The sequence below is a fragment of the Saccostrea cucullata genome, unplaced genomic scaffold (genome assembly GCF_032062105.1).
Source record: "Saccostrea cucullata isolate Sc308-1 unplaced genomic scaffold, CSIRO_AGI_Scuc_v1 ctg18112, whole genome shotgun sequence".
Taxonomy (NCBI): Eukaryota; Metazoa; Mollusca; class Bivalvia; order Ostreida; family Ostreidae; genus Saccostrea; species Saccostrea cuccullata.
In genome coordinates, this window is record NW_026921955.1 from 1 (window position 1) to 10,051 (window position 10,051).

Below are 10,051 nucleotides of genomic sequence, written 5' to 3' on the forward strand. Positions count from 1 at the left end.
TCTCTTGGTTGGAGGGTTTATTTGAAAATCATAAATCTTGTTTGGTAAAAGCATATAGTCTCCTTTTCTTCCTTCTAGTTACATCGTTACCACAATTACAGTTAATTAAGATTGAACTGCCTAAATTAAAACCATTTCAATGGAAAATATTAAAGGTATATATTCATTCTGATTGAGAAAACTAAAAAGGTAGTAAAGAATATAAATAGAGGAAATGGTTAAAAACTAGCCATGCATAAAGATTGATTTTTATTTGATTTACACCCTTCATTTTAATTCTTTTTTTTTCGCATTATCATTTTTTTCTTATTCTTTATTGATCCAAAAAGTATTGAGTGTTCCAATTAGCAACGCTAGATGCAATATAACTCCGTACAAAATATCTAGTGAATACCTAGCTTAACCTTACATTCAAGTTCCTCCAGTAGTGCAGGAGATATTTGTAACTTTACAAACTTTCTTTATTTTGTGTAGAAAGTACAAAATGACAAGTTTAGCTTTTGAAAAAAGCTTAGAGAGTCAGCCAGAGGATTTTCTTCTCTGTGATAATGTTTTAAAAAAAATAATAGGGCACTCACTGAAAAAATGTTCAACATTTTTCAATCCTTAGCAGATTTGACTACTTTAAAAACCTCGTCTTTTAAAACAGTTTTCCGCATAGGAACAAAAGCGTTGATGCATGTAGATTCTATTGCATTTTTGTCTTTTAATCAAAAGAACAGAAAGTATAATAATAATTTAAGTTTTAATTCACAAAACATAATTCCATTAAGTTATAAACCAAACTCATTATCTGATTTATAGGATTTTTGGAAGGGGGGGGGGGGCATGAACATTATGACAGTTTTAACAATCCCACGGCCAGCAAACGGGGCCTCGTAAGCTTCACAATCACCCTGTTAGAGTATTATGGTCCTGTTTCAGGTTGAATCACTCAGTGCTACCATGTTTAGACTATGAAGACACCTGTCCTTGCGATACCGTAACAGTCAATCTGAACCCTTAATCGAGAATATCGATGAAGGACCGCTGAAATACCCAGTACATTTTCTGGTACTTTAAGAATAAAAAAAAATTCATGCGAACAGGTCCCATGTAACATGTAAGCTTAATCTTTGCATAATACATTGGTACTTTTTTTAATTTTAGTTTGATAACTATCCTAATTTGACGTAGCTAGCTGAATTTTAATTTAAAATGTGAGAAAAGTCGATTGAGACAAATTTTAAAAAGTTAGACTTACAAATTCATTTATCAGATCTCTAACTATAGCGTAACAAAACTATAAATTCTTAAATCTGATTGTTACAACCTAAATGTTCTCATTTGATGAAAAAACAAGCTTATTCACAGAATCTGCGTCTCCCACGTAGAGAAAAAAGAAAAGCATGTGCAGATCTAGGGGCGTATCTCAAGAAAGGCGGGCGGGGCCATAGGGAGTTCAAATGTTTCTTTAGAAAATGACTGGAAATGAATGTTTTATACACAGTCACAAAAAATATAGGGATCTCCCATAGGTACATGTTGTATAAAAGTTCTCTTCAAAAGCTTAAAGGCTTATCAAAATATTGCGCTGAAACAATGTTTTAAATCCGACAGAATTTCGAATCTTTTACCATGACCTTTTGACCTCAGAAGGAGTCGTTCATATGCCATATTAGGTTGTGTAACCAATAGGCAATCCTCGGCTGACCCTGCTATGCTCCATTCAAACATCGGATATGTGATTAGTGGAGGAATACGCAAAAGATCCTTACATTTCTCCGCCGGAAACTGCCTTATCACTCATTTCATATTTCGCTTTGCATACATTCTTTGAAAATATAACTAAAATGTATCTCAATTTGTACAGTTCTTAATCGTAAACAGGTTCGGATTACATCCTCATGTTCACAAGCTTTGAAAGCAAGAAAAAAAAACTGTTGAGTGTGCCACAAAATAACTTCGATTTCAAATGTATGACATTGAAAGAAATTCAAATAAGATCACATGACTGCATCAGCAAGATGGTAGATCACCGCTGACGTCCGAGGTTATGTGCGAGGTACGAGTCATCCGAGTGTTGTGTAACTTGAAGTTTTACTGCAAAATCTAAAAGGCTTCTAGAGATATTGCAGGGAAAGGAAAGCGTTGCAGACAGACAGAACTACAGACAGACGGATAAAATGACAGACAGAATGAAATTAATATCCTCTACTTTCAGCGGGGGACAACAAACGAGCAAACTCAGTTAGTTGTGTCTCTTCCCGAAGTATCCGTTGTATGAATTAACAAATAAGTTCGCTAATTTGCATCGGGATCAAAGTGATTTAATGAAAACGAAAGTAAAACCTGTAAAACTGAATAACTTCAAAATCTGTTATAAACTTATTTTTATGCTGTAGATTTTAATACATAAGTAAAATACATTAAATTGACGTGTCAAACACTTCGTGAAATAAATTCATACAACTGTATGCTTCGCTGCGTAGATCCGATGAGAACCAGTCAAATTTCTGCGAGCCAGATTAAAAAAAAAATGATTGGAACTGTTTACGAAGCTTCTATAAATAGATATTAAGCATATGCGGCCTTCCTGTTTAAGTTGAATTCAAATTTACAGATTACCATGTTGTAAAATAGGGATTTCTTGGTTTAATTTGATTTTACAAAAATGAAATTAGCAAGAGTGATTTACTGCAGAACTACTTCCCAGAATTCCAAAACGCGCAAGCACATTTGAAGTTCTTCGTATCATAACTACAATCGCATCATCTCGGGTCTTTCCGTCAGAGGTCGGAAAAACAACCTCGAATGTATTAACATCATCGGATGTTAAAAATTTATACATCTTCCTGTTTATTCAAATATAGAATAGACAGAGTTAGAAGTCCCTTCTATAGTATATTTTAGGTAAAAGCATTTCACTGAATAAAAGTTAAACCCCATATTCCACAGATAAACAGTCTCCATGCATTCATTTCAAAGATCGTGAAAAAGGGAGGTTGTCATGGCGTCTACCAAATACATTCGAGGTTTGCGTCTCCCTCCAACTCATATTTTTTTTAATATGCACACATGCTATATATCAATTTATTCAGGGAGATTAGCTTCATCATTTAATATGATTTTCAAAGATATTGCCCGTCCCATTTTTTAGTAAAAGACGCCAAATTTAACGTATTTCATATTTCACCTCGAATATTATTTTCATTGAAAAAATTGATTTATTTTATCAATTATCAAACTTTTATAATTAAAATGACCTGAATTAGAATAATTCATGCTTCTATTATTTAAACTTTTAATTTTCCGTTATCAAAAATGCGAAAATTTGGGTAAAAAATAAGATTTTTCAATTTTCCTTGATAAAGTGAAACCGTTGCCATGGCAACAAAAATATAAAAATCAACATTTTACATATCTACCGATTCCATCAAAATCCATGAAGTTATTAATTTGATCATTTTCATTAATTTGAACTAAAAAAATATGTATGTCCCCAATATTATTTCCATGGAAACAGGGGCTATATTATGGGTTCGGAACATAAAAATCAGGCTTTTTCTACACTTTTAAAGACAACATTGATATCACCTTGTCATGGTGAATGTTTAGACTAAATGTTATTTTTGATATTGTTTTTAGGCATAAATTGGCCAAAAATATTCAAAATAAAACTCCTCCTGTGCTACATGATGGTCTAAAAATTTATTCCATGGAAGAACTCTAGTATTTATGGCAATCTTTACATCTGAATATTCTGATGAAATTGTCCATGAATTATACTGCAACACCTTTAGAAGTACATGTATATGTATATAAACATACTTCAGAACATGTTGCAACTAAACCAATTAAAAGCCTATGAATTTGACCTCATGCTGATTTAGTTATTCCAACATGTAGTAACTTCTAGACATCTTTGTAGCAAAATATCTTTATTCAGTTATGGCTGGTGACTGTCATTATACATGTATGCCATTTTTTGAGTGAAATGTTGTAAGCATTGCATCCACAAAGCTGCTGTTTTTATAATTAAATGATTTCTTTACTTCGAAGAGTAGAAATGCTATCTTTAAAGTAATGTTTGTTTGCCCTCTCTTGACTCAGGGTAAAATTATTGGGTGGGTAGGTGAGAAAATCTCCAACAACATTTTTAAGGGGGATAAGAGGAATAAAAAGAAAAAAAATACGACCCTGCATTGAAAAAAAGTTTTCAGTCTGGTCATTTTAGTCAGTCGGTCTGGAGAGGCCGACAACCAAACATTTTTTAAAGATGGCCTATTTCTACACTTCATGGACATTAGCTCAATCATTGGATTAGGTAGTCTGAGAATCTAAATTGAAATATCAGACAGAACAAAATAAAGATGAATTCTAAGTGACATCAATTCATACTTTAATGAGTTTACAGAGTACTTCTGATTTCAGAGAAAAGGCAAATTCTGCAAAATGACATAACACTGTCATAAATATTTGTCAAGAACAGGGAAAAAGAAACAATGCTACAGTGATAGATATATCTCCTTGATATCCATAAAATAATAATTTAAATATAACAAAATTTTCTCCTTTTTGAAATCAAAATACAGAAAAAAATTAAAAGATTATGAATGTAAACAATTTTAAAATTAACTACATGTATTAATATGTGAAAGAATTTAATTTTAGTAGATTACTAAACTGGTCTTATCATTCCTACTAAATTAACAACCTTACAATTTCCAAGTGTCATGTTTTAAACTGTTACAGTAGATATAATTATACATGTTCACTGCAGCTTTATGTACAAAACTCATCAGTTTTCAGAAATACTTATTTGAGCATATTAGGTCCTGGTAAGAACAAAATTTAATGAATAAAAATATTAATCTTAATTGTTCATGTATTAATTTCCTTGCAATTTTACAAACCCTTTTAAGAAACTTGTTACATGTAAGTATAGACAAAAGCAACCTTCAATTAATACCTATGATGACGTATACATTTATTTTACTGAAAACAAATTCAAAGATGGACAAACAGAGAATGCACTGCAATCATCACATACACATATTTTCTAAATATATGGAAAACAGCATGTATATACTAGATAGGATGTTGTTAAACATTAAATTTTCTTCTATAATCTATAGACATATAAAAATATGCATTGGGTATAACAAGTCAGAAGTTCTTCTCCAAATCTCCATTGATTTTGCCATGTCTGGTTCAACATCTTAGCTTGATCCATCCAACTTTCTTTAATATTCTTGAGCTGATATGGGATGAACTCTACTTTGATTGATGACACAAATCTTTTAAGGAAACACTGAAGTACTTTTTTTTGGTTCTTATCTATTCCAATTAATGACCCCATGATCTGAAATCATATGTGTTCATTTTTACAAAAACATTTAAGGAATTAATTGCATTTTTAGAATTGCATAGGGAATTGCACTGAGCTTCATTCACTCAATGATTATGAAATGAATAAATTTCCAATATAATCAATGAAGAATCAATGTGAAATTATTGTAAAATTTACAGATTGAATTAGTGAAATGCAAATGCTTGATCAAGAAAATTAATGTTCTAATTGTCATGCACAATCTGTACATCTTTTTTATTAATTAGAAAATGAGATATTAATTAAAATCAAACCTCATTTAAAAAGGTAACTTCAACAACTGAATACCTGTTCCAATAAAATTACAAATATTAGGCCTAAAAAGCAAGGATTTTTTTGTTCATAATTTCTTGAATGAATGCATTTTTATTTTTTGGCAATGTTAGGATATTAGTCACATCCTGACATCCTTATACCGTTTATTCATCGTTTTTAAATCCGCAGTCAGTAGATCATTCATAACTTTCAGTAAAATGAATAGTTAAATAATTACCTGATGAAAATACTATCAACAATCAAACTGTCAACATCATCATTGGACATGGTCAAATGCACCGTGACTTTTCTTCCCTATTCGGACTGCATATAGCATAATACTTTACAGGATACTCTCAGGTCTTTTCTTTTTTCTTTCCCATTCTCACTTAAAATTTTAGTGTAGTGGTGAAGCGAGAAACACAACAGCACAATGCGTCAATGACTTTCTTCTGATCGGAATGGCCGTGCAACTTGCCACGTTTCGTATCGAAAATAAACAAGTCCTTCTTTATTGGTTCATCCACATGCATCACACTAATCTCAAAGGCTTCTAAGATTCCTATGCTTTGATTTGTTATAAGACTTTCTCCTGAAAACGTCCTTTGTTTTTAGTCCTAACGATAAGTGACAACAAACATCAAGTATGACAGAGGAAATTCGTTACCGAGATGCTTAGCACCGCTGGTTTAAATTCGCTTGTGTCAAACGCTTTGGTGATTCGCAAGAGTTATCTCCCTGTAAACGCAAACCTTATTCTTGGTTCGTGACAAACTTCTTCATCAATTTTTAAATAGACACACCTACTGTCCTGATGTTTATTTCTAATGTTCCCTGTTTTAGTCTTCTTTGTTTTGTGTATCAATGTTTAGATAGACGTTGCTGATATTAACATATTTCATTCAACATGTATCGTAAGGGATCCACATATAAATAATGGTAATTTTGTAAAATATGCATTATTTGGAATATACAAAGAATATGAAACACAATTCAAAATGTAGACTCAACTACTGATAATATATCAAAGAGATATATGTACAAGAATGAAAAACCCATCTTGACTTATTTTTTTTTACGTAATAAATATGTGTGTTTATATTCAAGATAAGGTACTGCACAGGTAAAAAACAAGAACGATAAACCTAACACTGACACATTTTTGCAGCACGCTATGAGAGTAATTTGTTTCTTTGTATTTTCAGGTACGTTTCACTTGATTTATCATTTCTTATGATATAATTATAAAACTAGACTAGGTTATACAATCCTTGTTATATTGGGGTTTGACCTAGATAAAGTATTGAAATGAGATAATATTTGCGTAAACTATTTTTTGTTGCTTATAGAAAATAAGATAAAACACCTCTCTCTATCGGTAATAATTTACACCCCTTAAATGGCAAAAGTTGTAGGTTTTTTTTCAAGTGAAAGAGGTCAACTTATATCTTAAATAAATGCATTAAATATATTCACATACCCATGTTGTTAGGTACATAAAAAGAAAGTAGGCCAATTCAGATATATGTGGTGATAAGTGTTTGCGAAATACCTTACTTGTTTTCATTTGTAGGATTTTTTTCATGTTGAATATCAAATTAATAATTGACATATACATGCAAAATTTTTAAGTGTTATTTGTTATTTTAAAAAGTTGATCAGGATAAAGGCAAATTTATTGTAAAATATTCTTGCCCCTATACGCCAGTTTTCAGGTAATGTTAAGTTTAAGTTTATCAAATGTAAGTCATATGAAATAGACGATATAATATATGAAGTAAGAAAGCCCTAGCACCATCCATTAAAAAGTAAGTGCTTAAGTTTTTAAAAAAATAGGTCAAAGTTCAGGGTCAAAGTCTAAAGGTAAAAAATGTTGTCATTTAAGAAAAGAACCAGGTTTAAGAATGGAAAGACATCTTAAAGGTCAAGTATGTAAGTATCCAAAGAATGACCTTATCACATCTACATGTATAATAATGTATGTGGAAATGCTTATTTTAATTCAATATCGAAAATTTGCATTTGATAATTACAGTTAAAAGATAAACACCAGTTCATAGAGATTTGCTTTATTTGACTTATTAAGCATTAAACTATTTATATAGCTTAAACGTTGATTTTTTGTCATTATCAGTCAGAAAAAAATACCACGAAGAATTTTAACTATACAGATTCCTTGAGTTGTAGCTATAACATTATCATGCTATTATAATTCAGCAAACTGAATGTATGGAAAATAAAACACGAAGTAAAATGTCTTCAGACACTTTTTCCCTTGAAATTTAAACCTTTATTGGGGCTCAGTCGGTAGAGCGCTCGATATAAAATATCAAAATGTCGTAGGATCAACGATGACCGACACTTCTGAAAGTTAAAAATTGACACAACAAAGAAAGTGAAAGTCGATGCAAAAAAGATAGTGTAAGTCATTCGGATGAGATATCAATAACCAAGGCCCGTTGTCAGGGAATGCGTTGACACGATAAAATGTGCCTGAGTGCGAGTACTTGTCTAAATTTTAAACCTTTCCACTGGCTTATAATTTTGGAGTGGGATGTAAAACAACAAACAAATATTCAACTCTTGAAAGTAACGTATTGTGCTCTAATTTATCTTTTTAGACTGCAATGTCCTTTTTATGTAATAAAACAATCAAATCTTTTAACAAAAAAAAAAAAAACTAAGTGTAATAGATAGAATTTTTTGTTGCTAAACTAGTTTGACACCCCTCCAGATTCAGATTGGTCATGATATTGGCATTGGCAGTTATACAAAAAGGCACACCGAAATCAGAGAAGATAAACATTGTTTACAATTGATGACTAATATGAATTGCAATGGTTTGAAATCGACATTTCTACTGATGACTAGACGAAAAGAGGCCTTATACATGTTCATAATTATGTTCCCCAAACGAAGTTGGGGAACATATTGTTTTTACTCTGTTTCTTATTATTAAGGTCTTCCGACTTCCTTCGGAAGACCTTATTGTTTTTCTTCTGTTTTCTATTATTAGGGTCTTCCGTCTCCAACGGAAGACCCTTCTATTATTCTATTGTTTCTTTTTCACTTTTATTATTATTCTTTCTTTTTCTTTACAATTTTTTTGCAGAAGATTTCTCGAAGACGGTTCGATCGATTTTGTTCAAATCATCAGAGATTATGTGTTCGTATCTGAAGTTTGTACCCCCGACCCAATTTTGAAAAAATCACTTCCGGTCGGGAGTTATCGCCCTTTCAGTGATTTTTTAGAGGGTCTCCTTGTCCTTGAGTAATCTCAAAAACGGCGTAAGCTAGAGAGCTGAAATTTTCAGCGATGATAGAGGACACTTTGGTAAATTGCAGAATAGTTTTGGAAATTTCCAGAATCGTATAGTATGGAAGCTCAGTAGGGGTCAAAATTTAGGACACGAATCAAGAGTAAATTTTCGAGACATTTTGTATCATATCTTTTAAAGTATAACTATTTTGTTAAAGTATACTTAACAAAATTTGTGCAAAATAACAAGATCTCTAATATGATACCAAGAAAAAAGTGCTGACTCATCACATAAGGGGCCTAGAGGGGCCAAAAGTCTTTATTGAATAACTCTTTAACAGTCAATATTTTGTTATACATTACTCAAGCAAAAATGTATATCGTGAAAATCTACAATTATATATTATAATATTTATGTCATATCTTACAAAAATAGGGGCCACAAGGGGCCAGAATGCTAAATCTTTGACACTTTATATCTCGAAAGTGTGAAATATTTTGATAAGTAATATTGAACAAAAGATGTTCAAAATAATGCTCTTAACAATATGCAACCTTTTATTTTTCGCTAAACGTCCCCATTAGGGAGTTGAAGGGTTGGCCCCTAAATATTTCTTATGCAAATAACTCCAAAACGAAAAAGAATCTCTGAATAGTTGTTGAACAAAATGTGTTCAAAATCCTAAAAGCTTTAAGATGAAATCCAGAAAAAGGGGCTGGGCACTCAAATTAGGGGCCAAGAGGGGCCAAAAGTCTTCATTGAATAACTTTTTAACAGTCAATATTTTGTTATACATTACTGAAGCAAAAATATATATCTTGAAAATCTACAACTATATATTATAATATTTTTGTCATATGTTACATAATTAGGGGCCACAAGGGGCCAGAATGCTAAATCTTTGACGCTTTATATCTCGAAAGTGAGAAATATTTTGATAAGTAATATTGAACAAAAGATGTTCAATATAATGCTCTTAACAATATGCAACCTTTTATTTTTCGCTAAACGTCCCCATTAAGGAGTTGAAGGGTTGGCCCCTAAATATTCCTTATGCAAATAACTCTAAAACGAAAAATAATATCTCTGAATAGTTGTTCAACTAAAAGTGTTCAAAATCCTAAGAGCTTTTAGACAAAATCAAGAAAAAGGGGCTTGGCACTCA

General features: G+C 31.5%; 1 long non-coding RNA gene across 1 annotated transcript; it reads right to left on the bottom strand.

Moving 5' to 3' along the window:
- Positions 1-4,364: 4,364 nt before the first annotated feature.
- LOC134260955 (uncharacterized) lies at positions 4,365-6,314 on the bottom strand. Its single transcript, XR_009990674.1, has 2 exons — positions 5,865-6,314; positions 4,365-5,344 (listed from the first exon to the last, which is right to left on the bottom strand). It is a non-coding gene; the product is annotated as an uncharacterized LOC134260955 (long non-coding RNA).
- Positions 6,315-10,051: the final 3,737 nt, after the last annotated feature.